The sequence below is a fragment of the Centropristis striata genome, chromosome 2 (genome assembly GCF_030273125.1).
Source record: "Centropristis striata isolate RG_2023a ecotype Rhode Island chromosome 2, C.striata_1.0, whole genome shotgun sequence".
Taxonomy (NCBI): domain Eukaryota; kingdom Metazoa; phylum Chordata; class Actinopteri; order Perciformes; family Serranidae; genus Centropristis; species Centropristis striata.
The window spans coordinates 34918699-34935378 of NC_081518.1; the positions used below are offsets into that span (position 1 = coordinate 34918699).

Sequence of the window (16680 nt, forward strand, 5' to 3'; positions counted from 1 at the left end):
AAATACCAGATTAGTTATGCAAATGATCACACCACAGAAAAAAAAAAATACATTGCCCCCGTTAGGAAGTTCTGAGAGCGCAGAAATTATGAATGCATGAGACAAGATCGTGTTCATGATAAATTTTAAAAAATACAGATAAACAAAAATAAAGCTGTGGATTAGAGATGGTGGCAGAGGGGTGTTAGGGTGAGAGTGATCTGAATGAGGATGCAGGATGAGGGGCTTTGCCCTTGCGCTCCCTTCCTTTTTCTAGCTGTGTAGTGAATCCACTTTGTTAAACATTTTCAGCCCTTTATTAGGCTAAAAGAGTTTGTGCTGTAGATCGACACGCTTGATAACCATGAACATTCAGTGTTGCTGGCATGTGAGTCCAACTAAGTGCGTAGAATGCTGCACACACTGTTCAGACCTTTATGTTCATATATACATACAAGTGAAACTGAATTAAAGTGACAATGTGATGCAGTGTATATGATACAGCATAGAACACAGGGGACATGAAGTGGTTTAAGTATGTGCGAATAACCGGAGGTTGTGTTGGATGTATGTATTCTGTTTGTGCAGACATGTGCACTTGTACAAGATATGTACAATATGTGCATGTATGGATGTGTCAGTGTTTGTGTGGAGATATACAGGGTTTAGGACAGACATGAGAAAAGAGTCTACAGCCATATTGTGAGGATGTACTTAAGCACAGCTGTGCTTTTAGCTAAATGCTAATACATCAGCATGCAGGCTAACTCTGACAATGTAACCATGCTGAAGTTCAGTAGGTTTAATGTTTACCATGGTCACCATCTCAGCAAGCTAACATTTGCTACTAAGTACTTTTGCAGTTATGTGACTAAGATGAACAAACACATTTTGATCTGACGGCTACAATCATCAGGATTCATGCTGAGGTGAAATGGATGTGTGCACCAAATTTCATGGCAATCTGTCCAACAGCAGTTGAACTATTTAGCTATCCTAAAAAACAAAAGTGTTGCCCTGCTGGTGGCGCTGTAAAAAAGAGTTATCTGGCAATCACTGTACAGTGACATTTTGGGACAGACAATTCAACAAATATGCCCACCATGCATGTGGCCAAACGTGTGAAGGGCTTTTTGTTATTTGTTATTATGTACATCTGAAGGCAACACTATAAACTGCTTTGAGGAAAGTCTGTCCACAGGTTTGGTGCCCTCTGTTGTCCCCATATTTAAACAATTATACTGGTGCCCCTCTCTTTATCAGTACGTTTACATGACACTTGAAAAAACTGAATTATTGCCTTAATCTGACTTTAACTGGACAACTGAAGTGCATGTAAACATGTTAGTCAGATTTAAGTCGGAGTTCTCCAACTCTAATTGGGACACCCAGATAATGCGATTTCAATAGGATTTTCGCCGGCATGTATGACAAGACAACACATATTAACCCGCTGTAACGACGCATATCGCCACCTTGTGTTGAAGAGGAGGACACGTTCCCGTCAGTTATTCGATTTTCTCAGTTGCATGTAAACTGGGACAAGGACAGAAATCCGATTAGACGTCAAAATCGATTGTTAAGCATAGCTTGATCGAACTGTTCATGTAAACACACTGTATGTCCACAGGCTTTTCATTGTGCCTTCAACTGTGGCCTTTTGAAACAGCCCTAATCATTTTTTGCCTTTAGATAAGGTTGCCTAACATATTGTACAACTACAAACTCTTTCTTTTTGGTATACTGAGACATGTAGGCCATTCAGATCAACTCTTCCTGGGAAGTGAAAATTGGCCTTCATATCCCCCAAGCTGTGAGGATCTGGCTGCAACCATATCACAACCACATAAAACAACTGACCCATTGAATTATCCAGAAAATTTTAAGAAAACTTTTCAAATGGCGCAAGAAATTATTCAAATTATGTATGTAGTTTCATTGGAAGTTGGCATGGCTGTAGAGGTTGTAAACCGCAGATTTAAAAAAAAAGTTGCCATGGACTTCTAAGAACTGAAGTATATGTATTGAACCTTGCTGTTCACATATAGCTTTTCATTTCAAAATGTGCATTACAATATATTAATGGGAACACAGCTATTGTGGCAAATACGTTTAAAATATTCATAATTTGTGATATATGCAGAAAGCTTACTATAATTAAGTGAAATAGGGGAGGTCTTTGATAGATGGTTTGATGAATGGTAGGTCTGTAATCATGTCTGCGTGTATTGGAAATAAATCTGGGGGTACAAGACTTGGAAGTGGTTTACATTAAAAATATGGACTATTTCTCTGTGATCTGTGTGTTTTTGTTTTTAAAATAAAATTATTGTTGGCATTTAGTGATTTAAAAGTAGTAGTGGTTTTAGTAGAGCACCATTAAAAAGACATTTACAGTTTATTTTAGAGAATGTGTTGTTATTGTAGATATTAAGCCGGGGACTGGTGCATTCAGTAAATCATGGTTCATTGTTTTTGGGCATTGGGTGATGTTAAGGTTGAGCCACTCTTGGAGCAAATGTTAATAGTTTAATATGTGATGTTGGCAATTCAGAGAAAGATAGGTGGTGTTTGGGCTGCTGCATCCCATCCACTCCGACAGAGTGGGAGGATTTATTCCAGACGATGGAGTAATTTGTGATTTGTGAGAATGCTTCACCAAGCTTGATGGTCTCTTGTTTCACATTTTTACAGCTACGTCATTATATGACTGAGAAAATCAAATCATGGACCAAACTAAAAAAAAACCAATGGCAGCAAATGTATAACTGGAAGGTTGCTGGGTCAAAAATCTGCACCCGCAATAAAATCTTGGCTTTGAAAGTGAATGAATAATCCCTTCTTCCTAACCCCAACAGCTTAAGCAGAGCTATTTAGAGACCTGCAGTTGAAGACTGTGGTCTTAGTGGGCAGCTCTAACACATGAATGAGCAGTGAGCGTAAAGTAGGGCATTTCTGCAGAAGTGAACGCATACACAGAAAAATTCTCCGAACAAATGAGAGTTAAATCACAACTTTAAATATTTAGGAAAATGTGAGGTAAATATAGATTTGATTCCCCCCTTTTAACCCTCTTGTTAAAATCTGAACAACTGAAGAAAGGTTTTTACAAAAGAAGGAAAAGGAAGCTTCATGGGTCATGATGTGAGGAGAAATAATGATGAAACTATAAAGGCTTAAAAAGTCCAGCTTTTTAAAATTACCTGAATTTTTCCGTCTGTCTCTGCCATGTACTAATAAGGATCAGAGGCCCTCCATATGCTCCTCATGTCCCTTTCTACACTAGAGACTCCAGGGATTAAGAGGCTTGTGCTGCAAATGAAGCCAAACTGGCCTCGGCTTCACCAGAGCATATAGACAGAGAGAGATTGAGAGAGCATGAGAGAGGCAGAATGATGCTTGTTCTCACCACTGTACTTTCACTTCTTGTTTGAACACACACAGACTTATGGCCGCCTGATTGCTTCCTTCCCAAATACATGTGTGTGTTTCTTTATAGAAGACATGTATACCACAGCATTTAGACACTGTTACCTCCAATATATGAAGTGATGGCTTCTTCATGTGTCAGGCTTGTTTATGAAGCAGCATATAATCCTTCTAACCTCTTCATAAGCATGTTCTTCTTAAACCTTTTAGTAAAGATGTCCTAACTCCCCCTATGACGGTGTGCAGAATTTTCAGGGTTATCAAGGTAGTACAGAAACTGTTGTGCCTGTAGGTGCAGCCATTAATACCATTATCTAGGCAGATTTGCATGGGTAAGTGTGGTACTTTTCTTGTGTAGCTGAGGAGCTGTGGAGGAGGATCTGACCTGAGGCCAAGAAACTCAGACACAAGTGGTCTACCCGCCTGCTAAGATAGGACCCAAAGGCTTACTCTCCCTATTTGCCCTATTCTGTGGTCCTCAAGAGGCAGCTATCATCTTGTGCTACCAGAGAGTCGGAGAGGAGGAAACTATTAACATTTAGTGTTCCCACTTAGATAATTGTTACCACGTCTACAAAAAGTATGACTAAAAACATGTTATATATTAGAATGCATCAGGTTGTTTGTCAAAGACTCTCGAAACAACATACACTTTTGGGGTCAAAAGTTTGGGGTCACCCAGAAAATATCTGTGGTTGTTTTCCATGAAAACATACTGTTTTATTCATCAAATTAGTTACATATAGACATTGACAAGGGTATAAATAATAATTTTAACACGTAAAAATCTCCAACTTAACCTCTCAACCAGCCTGAGGAAGGATCCTTTTATTGCTTCTCAAGTCAGAACAAAACCGTTTCAGCTGTGCTAACATAATGCTCAGGTGTTTTAATGATCAATTAGCTTTTCAACACTATATACGTGGATTAACACAATGTGCCACTGGAACACATGAGTCATGGTTGCTGACTGTAATAGATATTCGATTAGAAAATGAGCTGTTTCCAGCTTTAATAGTCATTTACCATATTAACAAGTCTAGACTGTATGTCTGTTATTTTAATTTTTAAAAATTGTGCCTTTCTTTCAAAAATTAAGACATTTCTAAGTGACCCCAAACTTTTGAGCAGCAGTGTACACTTTGTTTGACCATTGGTTACAGTTTTAAATGGCAACTAATTAACTACTGATAGTACTACTATTATTCAACAGAGAGAGAGAGAGAGAGAGAGAGAGAGCCTCAAGTGGCCAGTGGAGGAACTGCCACTTCGTATATGAACAGTATATTTGCAGTACACATTTAAAACATTTAACAATTAAAACTCAAACAAATCCTATAAAACATGACTTTCCTTTTTATGCACATTACACTTAGTATAGTAAATTATTAACACCATGCAGACATATGGGCTAGGCCCTTACAGTAGCTTCCAGTAATCCAGTGGATTTACTCAGCCCTCCGTGGATAGCTGTTGTCTTTTTTGGATGCGGTGGAATTGGCTGTACCCTTTTCCTTAACTTCACAAGGGTCCTGATCCTTTAATGACCAAAAACAATCAAAGCAACAACACAAATGTGCTTCACTCAGCCATTCCAAAGTCAACAGGGGCTCATGACTTTAACTAACTCCATCAAGAAGGGCTGTGACTTAATTAAACCTTGCAAACAATGTCACGGACCACAGGGGCTAGCACTGCTGCCTTGCCAGAACTCAAAATGTGAGAGAAATGCCATTACCTCAAGTTACTTTACAAAGAAAAAAAAAATCTTCTCAGAGGAACTCACATTGCTTCTGGCTATGATCCTTGAGCAGACAATCGTCACTATTTATTGGCCACTAATTAGGTACTTTGTATTCATTTAGTATCCCAAACTTTTGAAATTGTAATGCAATAGAGATATAACTAATTCAGAAGTATTTCCCTTATGCATCATAGCAGCAGCATAACACTGTATAATTTATTTACTGCGCACTTCATCATTAGAACTTTTTAAAGTCAAACAATAAGTTTAGCAGTACAACTTGGATTAAACCTGTTGACTGCTGGCTTCACCACCTCAAGACTTAGTTATATGATTATAGGCCATTATCGGCTGATCATTAGAATCAGTTCAGCAACGTGGAAAATGGGATGTTCAGCGTTTGTAGTTACAGGTTTGTGAAGCAGATTGCATTAGCACTTGCCGAGAAGTAACAAAACTCAGAGGTTGCTTAATTAAAAGAAGCCGGCATCTGTTCAGTGAGCGATTAAATATGAGGGGCATTAACATGTGGTATTTAAACTGAATTTTGGCACTATGGTTTCTTTAACAGATGATTTAGCAAACAGCTGTTGGTTTTTGTGAAATGAGCAAGAGTTTCCATCACTCTGCCAAGCCACTTTGTTAAGATGCTATTTTCTACACTTCAGGTGCTTGTAGCTCATAAGTCTTGCTTGGCAGTGATGGGTAGTTAAGGAGTTGCTTCTTGGGTCAGGTTGGCCGACCTGAAAAGCAATTGTCAGGCTCTGGACTGCGACATAATTTTATAATCCATCACCATCTCATAGTGATGTGCACTTCAAATCTGTTTTACTGTTTGCCAAGTTTTCAGCGCACAGAAAAAGATTAAGAAGCCCTCATACACAAGCGAGCCGCCTCAAAAAAGTAAGGTTGAGTAAAAACTAAATACAAATAAATCATACTTTTCCAGATACAGTAGCCAAACTTTATCAACTCATAGCAGTACAAAAGACAATAAACATCTTATTCATGTAACCTTTATTAGACCCATAGGTCCTGGGTCAAATATGCAGCACTTCAGAAACAACGGCTGTATTGGCAGCCTACACATGCATCTCTCTATATGTCTGTATCATGATGTTGGAAAGATACAACTACAATGCTTATTTCAACCAAACCTGTCTCATTGCCCAATAAATGTATATAAATGGCATTTGCCAACTTTTATCCTCAATAGACTCCAGGGTCCTTTCCTGATGTACCGTGATTTACTTATGACCACAGTTAAGGACAGTCACCACAGAGCCTCCTGGCTATGCTCCAAAATTCCTGGGAGAACAGAGGAGGGAATGAATGGGTGGGATGCTGTGACAGATGGGGACTGGGGGTCAGAAGCAGGACAGCAGAGGTATGCTTCACTGAGTCTCACAGATATCATACACAGGTTCACAGAATCACACGTGGAGAGAGCAAATGATGTGGCATGGCAAGGAATGAAATGAAAGGCTACACTCAAAAGCTTAATTTTGTTTTGTTTTGAAATATGTTCAAAGCAACAGTTTAATCAGAACAGGTAGCAATATGAGACCATAAATGTTGTTAGTTGTTATTGTGACCACATAGTGTGACACTCTGGTTGGCTAGTTAGCTAGCATGACTAACTCTGGAGCTGTTCACCGCTCTCCTCTAGGCTAGTCTCCTTGAGTGAGGTGGAGGGACCGCCACTGTCCACCAGCCACTGTTTGGCTTATTTTGTATAACCAGTGTTGTGTGAAAGATTGGTGGAATTAGCTAGCTAACTAGCAGACAGATGGCTAGTCACTAGCTCTCCAATTCTGTCATGCTTTAATGCCACACCGGTTACAGAAAATGAGCGGAACAAAGTTGTCAGTCATCTGGTAGCATTGTGTTTTCCTAGGCCATGACAAAAGTGTTTTGATGAAGCATCGAGTTGTGTAAATTTGACTAATTTAGTGGCTAGCTCTTTATGCTTAATACCACTCCACTCTGCAAAACCTTACTTCAGTGAGTCCTTGATTTGTCACAAATCAATTTATACAGAAGTTTATACAAATGTTAGCCCATGGCAATGGTCACAGTTGATGGCAATGGCAATGGTATACAACAATTAACACTTAAATATTAATGGGAATGTCTGTTCTATGCTATTTCTATGGATGAGACCTTTTCAATCACAACAGAAGTGTTGTTCATGCAAAATACTCTCCGCAACTAGCTCTGTTTTGGGCTCTACTATCTTCTGACAAAATATGGCTATCTTAACCAGCTAGTTGCTGGCTTAGTTGGTCTGCTAGGGGCTGGTAAGGAAGTGTATGATAAGTTTCCTTACTCCAGCTGTCTGCTGCTGGGAATAGGATTATTGATGATGCACCAGATACAGCAGCCAGTAGTTCCCATGAACTTCACTACATTTTTGATTTTATTTGTTGTCTTTCTGCCTTTGATGATGGAGCATGTATAGCCGATGACAGAGACATACTAGAAGGAAGTGTTGGGATTGGATTAAGTGCAGCAGACCTTGAGACAATCACTGCCCATGGCATCTTCCGACCTCCCAGTCAGACCAGCCGGATCAAGCAACACCAAGGGCCGTGTGGCTGCCCCGGGAAGAGAGCCAGCATAAGAACTATAGAGGCCTATAGCTTGGACCTAGGGCTGTTCCACTACCCAGCCTGCTCCTGGCTGATGTCCAGTCACAGGAGACTGGAATTGATGAAACACTTATTCACATTATTTAGTGTTAGAATTATGAAACCCACTGTAACTTCTAATAGGGGAAAGCAGCTTAAACAGAAAAAAATGCAATAAACTTCACAGAACTAATTTATTTCACTAAACATCAAGAGTATTTGTCTTTGTTATTTACATCATACTCACAATCCCATTGGCCGACCATGTCAAGGACAATAAAAGTGGGGGCATGAAGCAAGTGTGTGCATCGAGCATCCACCTGTGCTGAAGCACCTCTCAGTAAGAGCCTGTCTGCTGTTGCATCCAGACTGCTGCTTTGAGTGATTTTTATTAATTCTTTCTGTCAGCCTGGCCCGTCCCGCTCACCATCCAGCTGCAAGCCCACAATGTAGAGAGTCTTGTCACCTGCCCCTTGCCAAAGACTGAGCCGTCTGTCGGTTACACAAGACTGCCCTTGACTGCATCGGCAATACACCAGTCCTGATTACTTTAAAACACACCATAGAATATTCTCACTTTGATGTCCTTCACCATAAGGAGAACACACAAGAAGTCTATTTTACATTTATGACATCCATATAAATCCCTCCCCCTTACAGTGTGATGTTTTATTAGCTTCATCATTCTAGATTACATTTAATTTTTTTCTTTTTAATTCTTCTTTATTTTAATTCTGATTGACTTGGAGATTCCAAGCTAGTCAGATAATTTGTAAGGCGAACTAAAGATGGTGACATTAGCTGTGTCAGATTAAGACAGTTTAGGATGTCTTAAACATGGTCAGCAGTTTCAGTGTGAAGCCATAGTTGCCTTATAGTTTCTATATTCATGTTTTTCAGAGGGGAAGTAGACTGGTTTACATCTTGTTGGTGCATCGCAGAAGGAGGAGGTCAGTGTGGATAGACAGGTCGACAAAACATCAGACTTTAGCAGAGGAGAGTGCTGTTTTTTTTTCTTGTTTCCAACTGACATTCAGTGTTGCTTGTAACCACAATCATTCGCTTACCTTAGCTACTTGCTTGTTATTGTACCCATGACAACAAAGCTCCCCTGACCTTAATGAAGTAGTAATTTTAATGGAGAAGTGTGGGCTTTCAAGAGAAAGATATATATATATATATATTTAAGTCACAAGAAATATGTGGTCTGTACATTTGTGGAGTCATGGGGCTCCAAATAACTACATTTCCAATCAAGCTGAATCCTTTTCAACTCTGGCGGACGAGTCTTAACCCAAATTTTTTGAAGCATACAGCAGATCTGCTTTTGTTCACTTTCAATTGCATTCCACCTCTAAATATAGCTTCATGAATGAATGGCAGCATTCACCCTATTTGCTTAGAAAAGAGGAATTTAAGGAATTGGGGCAAAATTTGTAAAAAGTGCATTTGTAGGATGAAGAGGAAAATGTATTGTGCATGTAGTGCATGCACGTTCATACATGTTCTTTGTCTTCATAAAGACATTGTTAGCTAGGCTTTTCTTTTTACTAAGTTTAGTTTTATGTAGAAAGATCTGTTTTTATTATTTATTTCAGAGTCTATTATTTGCATTGTGCCCTGGAATCTAGAAAAAAAACCATGAATATTCATTCAACAATGAATTTAACAGAAAACACTGTTGTGCACACAGTATGTGTAAAGATGAATAACAATTACTTTTCTGTGTTTATTTTCAGTCAAACTTTGCTGTAGTGTATCACACTGTGAGCTTGTTTAATGAATGAATGACTGTATTTGTTACAACCCTAGTAGCCAGTCTTTGTATCAGCTGCTGTATGAATAATACCATGCTGCTCTGTATTTCACCTTAAAGGCAACCAGATAGTGTAAAGTCCATGTGCATATATTAATAATTATATGTAGTTAAAAGTTCTGTCTACTGAGTAGAGCTGTTGAAGCAAACTAGGGTGAAATATTTTGTGCATTATTTTTAAAGGACATTCACATGAGATCAAATGGTCAATTCACTCAAAACTACTTACCGCTTAGTATCTGGTGAAAACACCAGAAACATTAAATAATTCTTAATAAATTAAGAGAATAGTATGTGTGGTACGAATAAAAAAAAATAGAACAAAGTATGTATTTGATGTTATGGATCTACAGATATTCACTGCCTAGGAACATAAAATATTGAACCACTTGTCCACAGTGTAATAAATGTAACCACCTGCTAAAGCATAGAAAATTGATCTAAATCCCATGTAGCAGTGGAAGTTTTAAAGGCACTTTGTATGCTGTGAATCACTGCACATACATTGCAATGATCACCTTTCGCCTCAGGGATGTGTCCACTTATGTGTGCACAGGCTTATACTGTATGTCTATGAGTGTGACTCCATGTGTGTTTGCTTGTGTCTGTGTGTCTTTCTGTATCAAGCAGCAAACAGTATTTCTAAGTGGTGAAACTAATGCTCCAGTGCCTAGAGGTGTATTCAGAGTGAACGCAAAGCGAAGGTTTGCATTGATTAATTCATGTGAATTTGGCTGATGTGTTTTCTAGCTAACAAGTAATTTTCCACTGGAATTTTTTAATCAGTCTCTGTGCATTTAGAAGCTGGGATGATATTTTGTTCACATGCAGACACGAATGTATCTAATACAAACTAGTATCTGTAGCAAAGAGGACATTTTGTCACTTAACAGCAGGGAAAGCACAGGTTTAAATCAGGAAATTAATGTTGTTGTGGTTTATTGGAACACTTGAATTGAACGGAGCCATTGTAAAGGTTGTAACTAACGCCTGTGCTTCTCCTACTATCACTAGTCTGCTGTGAAAAAAGGATAATTTGCATATTTCTGTTAACTTTGCATGAATTAACACCACTTATAAATGAATCATTGCATCCAATATGGCGCATCTGTGCTTGACAATACTGGATGTTCCTAATTTGATATTCTTCATCTCCACCTAAGTGTCCCCTTTATTTCGACCAAAGTTGGACCGTCTTGTTCCCAGATGGCAATAAGAAGCAAAACCACCTTAAGAGGTCACTGTAGGCAGCAAGAAGGTTCGACACGCACCAATGGTCACACTGGCTCTTTATGACCAATCATTCAGCATGTTGTGGTTGTACTACCATTACAAATCAATTTGTCATCATCATCTCCCTGCAACCTACCAGCTGTGATCCTAAAGTGAGTCACTGGACACTCAGGATGACTGATCCTGCACTGGTTACTAAGCGACGCCAACAAGCCATCAGTCTGGATACAGCCATTGGTGTAATATGATAAACAGGACACAGATTAAGAAACACAATTTCCCTCTTCTAATATGACTGGAGGTCTCATTTGGAGATATGGCTAATCTTTACACGGCTCTCCATCTCCATCATGGTGCCTCTTGTGAAGCCCAGTGAGAGGGTTCCTCTCCTCCCTCCGATGACATCCCATTAGAGCAATCCTGCTGATAAATGCCAGGAAGATCACAAAAAAGGGTGGTTTCATTTAAACATGCTGCTTAGGCTCCAAGACAGGCCAAGCCTCTGTTCCCCGCCCTTTAAATTACACCCTGTTTCTTCACACAGTCAACCAAGACCTACTGACTATGAATAATGCAACAGGGTAATCAGGGCCTCTCAATGGATGCACAGAGCATGGAGGGGATTGATAAATATGGCACCAATTTGGCTACCACATACTGTATGCTTAAAACATAACCTAAATACCATTGTAAAGCATTGTGAATGCAGCACAACTCTTCAGTATTGATGAGGACACTTATAGACTTCCCTCAGATCAATAGCAAACAGTTTTCTGCCTTTGAATTATCTACTACACAGCAGGATGCAGATTGTCAAGAACATGGTGGAGCTTTTAATGTACACTAAATCTACACCCCACCATGACTACTGGAAGTTACAGAGCTGAAGAGAATGTATTGTTATCATTGAGGAGTGATCAATCAGGAGCATTCAAGGGTGCCAATGTCACATTGGAGGTCTCCATACTGTGAAGATCAATCGGAGACAAAGCCCATGCTAGTGCCAGCGGCAGTGGGATAGTCTGTTATCAGTGCAACAAGCACTTCAATTATAACAGTAGCAACGTTTAGATCCAAGATAATGGCAGAAACAAGAAAGGGCTTTAACACAGAGCAACAGTGTTTCTCTCAGGTTCTCCTAAATAAAGTCACTGATACCTGCTGTCAATGAACTGGCTCTGGAGCCATATCTGTAGAAAAAAATCCTAAAAAGCATCGCTCATAACAGGTGAGCTTCCCTACTTCCACTACCTGTCAGCTTCTGAATTGGTTAAACTCGTCGTTGTTGTCCAAAGAATAAAGTCAAGAATGAAAATCTTTCCCACTGCTCAGGTCACCTGTCCAACTTCAAAACGTTTCAAGTTTTAAAGGAGATTTCAATGCTTTACTTTGACTGTTCTTGTAGCAACAACAGTAGCATGACTAGAGCTGATAGCTAGCAAACACCAAAAACAACAAAGTGATACCTATTGGACACAGGCTTCAACCTCTTAGGCTGGCCAGCACAGATAACACCCATTCTGACTAAAGCATGTGATGTGTTTAAGGACTAAACAAACAAAACCCCAAAAGCACTCACAGACATGCTGCAGTGTTTGGGGCTTTGGTGGAAAGTGTCCTACATGTTATGCACAGTGCAGAGGAACTGTAAAATGTAAATTGTAATTTTAGTATGGATTATATTACATTGGCATGATACTTAGTATAAAGAAATTAATCTAAATTCTATTTCACAAGGAAATATATCAAAATATCTGATCCAGTGTTTTTTTTTTTATAATGATCTTTTTTTTCTTCTTTTTATTTTTATTTTTATTTTTTTTTACAGTTTTTCAATTCGAAATGAAGGGAAATGACAACTTGAAGTTTTCATATTGCCTTTTTATTTTCGTGACAGTGTCATCATTCATAGTCTATAGTGGAGTAGTAAAATAGATTAATCTCCTGCCAAATAGTGCACCCTCGGTGGGGTGCAGTGAGCTCACATCACACATCTTGTTTACAAGCCATGACAGTCTGTCTCCATGGCTACAGACATTACTTCCTCATTGGTAGTGGGGGCTTGTGTCAGAAATTGACACACCTCAGTGAGGAGCTGGTTTCCCTCACAAAAACAAAACAACAGCAAGAGTGGACTAATATTGGGATTTTATCATGTACATGTTCGGCCATAAAGTTGGAATAATTTTGTTTTCAGACACAATCCTCTGTTATTTGTGGTTTCATTTTCATTGTGATATGTTTGGAAGAGATTGATTCATAAAGTTTTGAGAATATATACACTATCTGTTAAGAATAAATCACATTGTCACAATCATTTCATGGAAAGAGGTAAAACATATTTTATTCCAACTTCATGAGCAACCATATATATTATCAACAGTATTTTTATTTTGTTCAGTCACATTTGAGTTCTGATTTTATAAAAAAAAAACAGGCAGTGCTTCCCCAGTAAGAGAGATTGGTGTTGCCTACAGCAAGCTCTATTTTTGCAAGAGAAGGAAAACAATTACACCATTATTTCCTGGTTATGTAGAGGTTATGTGTTAAAATCACACATAATGGTCAAAATAATTTTGATAAGCTATCAATGTAAATGCTCCGCTATGTTTCTTTCAAAAGATAATGTAGTTTGTTTATAATGAGTATTGTAATGTCACATCATCAGAGGAAGTGAGAGCTCGCTTAGATGCTAATCCATACTTTTAGCGTGTTTACTGTCGCCATATCCAATTTAAAAGCTTCTTTGTGATGTTATCCAGTTGTTAAGGCCCCTGTTACAGTTGTTAGACTTTTTTTGTCTCACCTGTTTTCACCTGAAATGATCTAACTGCCATTTACAATGTCAACAATTAATATTTTAACTCAATGAATAATGTTCATTTAGAAGACCAGTATTTTACTGCTTATCATTGAGTAATGACCCAATCGAATGCTATTTTAGGAGAATTAGCTATATATATTAGCTTTTTTTATTTCTTTTTTTTTCCCCCCAAAAAAATGCAGAGGAGTTTGAGGAATTGTTTCAGTAGTGAGAGTGTCTACAGTTTTCATACAGCCCTAACAACCTCCACTATGAAGGTAGGGCAGCTTGTATGTTGCCTGAGAGACAAAATATAACTTCTGCTTGTAAAGCTTAAACGCTTTGAGTGCACATGATTAACTGAAGGCGACTTAGATGAGCAGTTTAATATTTTGATCAACTCAAAGCTTCTCCCATCTGGATTTTGGTGGTTGGACAGTGAGAGGCCACAATTTGGTGGTCTTTAAGTGAATAAATCAAACTACATCCTTGATAATCTATTTTAGGGACTTTGGTCCCAGGCCCGTTACATCTGGATAATTATAACAGACATAAAAACACATAAAAAACAAATTACTGCGGGGTGTTGTGTTTGGACAATGTGTCAGTCCAATAAGTCTGACTGAGACGAGTTCAGTTGACTCTGCTGACATTTTCAAATTCACTGTGGTGGGGGAATGATCATGGCTCTCCAGCCAGCCCAGATGTTGTTGAGTTGGCCAGTCTTCCCAGCAGTCAGCGTTTGCTCCTAACCCTGAGGAAATCATAGGAGCTCAGTGTTGCACACACTGCAAGGAATTATTAGGTTTGACTGCACATTTTTAGTCACCAAGGAAACTCAGTTGGGCAGATACTGAGACCAATGAATGTGATGGTGTTTTCCTCTCTTTAGTAATGTTTCTGTTTCTAGAACTTGCTTTTTCCCCCAATTCAGCTACTGAGGCTGGAAAATATACTTTATAACACATGACATATTTTGCAATAGTGAATGGTGGAAGGAGAAATCACATTATGATGAATAAATCTCATGAATTGCTAAATGCATGTGTTTCAGACAAGTACTGAAATTATATTATTTCTGTTATCATTAGACTATTGCTACAATAGTATAACATAACATGACGTACAAGAAAGACCGTGCAAGCTGTGATTTCTTCTCCAAATGACAGCATTTCATCATTTATTGCCTGGGTCTGTTTTTTGCCAATGAAACACACTGGGCGCACTTGGAAAAACTTGAATGGTATATGTGAGAAAAAGTAAATCACATCCACAACCCAGAGCGTGATTTGCTGCAGTGCTGAGATTACAACAGTGATAATAGACCCCCCCACCCCCCCTTCCAGCCACATACACACACATACAAACAATCACACAATAGAGCGTGGGACCAAAATGCAATTTCCATGCAAATTTTGAGCACACTTACAAAAAGATTTCCATATTCAGTGTGATTGTGACTCAAACTCTCTGTTTACTCTGCTTAACCTTTTGATTTATTTATACATTTATACTTTTTTTCATTTCGCTCCATCTCTGTGTCTCTTCCTCATGTGTTGGCTTAATGCAGGTTTTGTGCATTGACCAGAGTGTACGGGCACGGGGCTGTTTCACCCTCCTGTTCTTGTCGCTTTATTTATTCATGTGACATCTTGTCCTTTTGCCTCATCCAGCTCAGTGCTTCGCAGGGATACAGATGCTTTAGATAGCAGACACATTTGGGTTGCTCAAGCACTGATCGTATGCCAGCCACTCAGACAACACCATTAATCTCTCTTATCAGCATCTCAGTGGGTGCTCTGGCCCCAGAATGGTATGTTCTGCATTGGGCTACCATTACTCAACGGATGTTAAATAAACCACATTGCTCCCTCTGATTTACCCTCAGTACTGATGTACAGCCCTTAGTTGAAGAGACGAAAAGGGCCATCGCTCTCCCAGTGGCATTGACCACTTTGTTATTGTTAGTTCCTTCAAAGTGTTTCTGGCCTCTTACACCAACGGCTTGACAATTTTGTAATTGCATTGTGTGATAAAAAGCTAATTAAGTTATGGAAGATCTCTTATCTGTTTTATTTTCCTCGGCGATATCCAGGGGATGACCTTGATAAGATCAGTTGGAGCCTGCTGGCTTTTTTCACTGGTGCTCTGTGTTAATAGGGACAGTGATAACTACTGTGGATGGAGATGAGAAAGGGCTCCTTGATGACAGTAAGCTTAACACAAGATACAGAGATACAGGCCCAGATAAAAGGCAGGGAGTGCCTGAGGGAATCACCCACCAATAAAGTTCTGGTTCTTGTGATCCCATAAACAACTGATAAGACTTGAAGCCTAATGAGTTGAATTATTTTACTGACACTTGGAAAATGCGGGTTGACTGCTGTCTTATGAAGCAAGACAATATGCACACGCTTGCAAATTTCTACCATAAGCAATGGAAAATGACTTTGTGGAGCCCCTGGTGTTTTACAGCAGGCGTTGAAGATGCGGTTACACTGGGAGTAAACATTAAGCGGAGACAACACTGTGCACACACGGGGTATGCTGCACTTCTACATGAAAGGCCGACATGCAAAAAAGCATCTAAAGCAAACTCATCTCTGTTGGGCAACGGCGCCCACTGTCACTCAAAAAGAGGGACGGTGCTCATGCAGACATGCACACACACTGTTTCATTCAGACTGCATCTCTTTACTTTATACTGTACAGTGGGGTGATTCACCACGAAACTCACACAGCTGATATCCTGTGATTGCGTATTAGGATGGATTAGGATTGTGCTGTCTGTGCAGGAAATACATCTTAGTCTGGGATTTATTGCGCCTGGTGGCTTGTTTACGGTGCAAAGCATGGCTAGCTGAGCAAGCGTAGCCCCAGACATAAAACATCATTTATTTTAGTTAGGGATGCCCTGCTGGACATATATGGCACAGGAATGGCACTAAATAGCTTTTTCATTCAATCACACACACACAGACACACAGACACAGACACACACACACACACACACACACACACACGTACGTACGTCATGGATCCTGTA

General features: G+C 39.3%; 1 protein-coding gene across 3 annotated transcripts in view; it reads right to left on the minus strand.

Annotated features, from left to right (window-relative positions):
• loxl1 (lysyl oxidase-like 1) overlaps window positions 1-16680 on the minus strand; it is a 272803-nt gene that overhangs the window by 38971 nt on the left and 217152 nt on the right. The gene's annotated exons all lie outside the window — the stretch shown is intronic.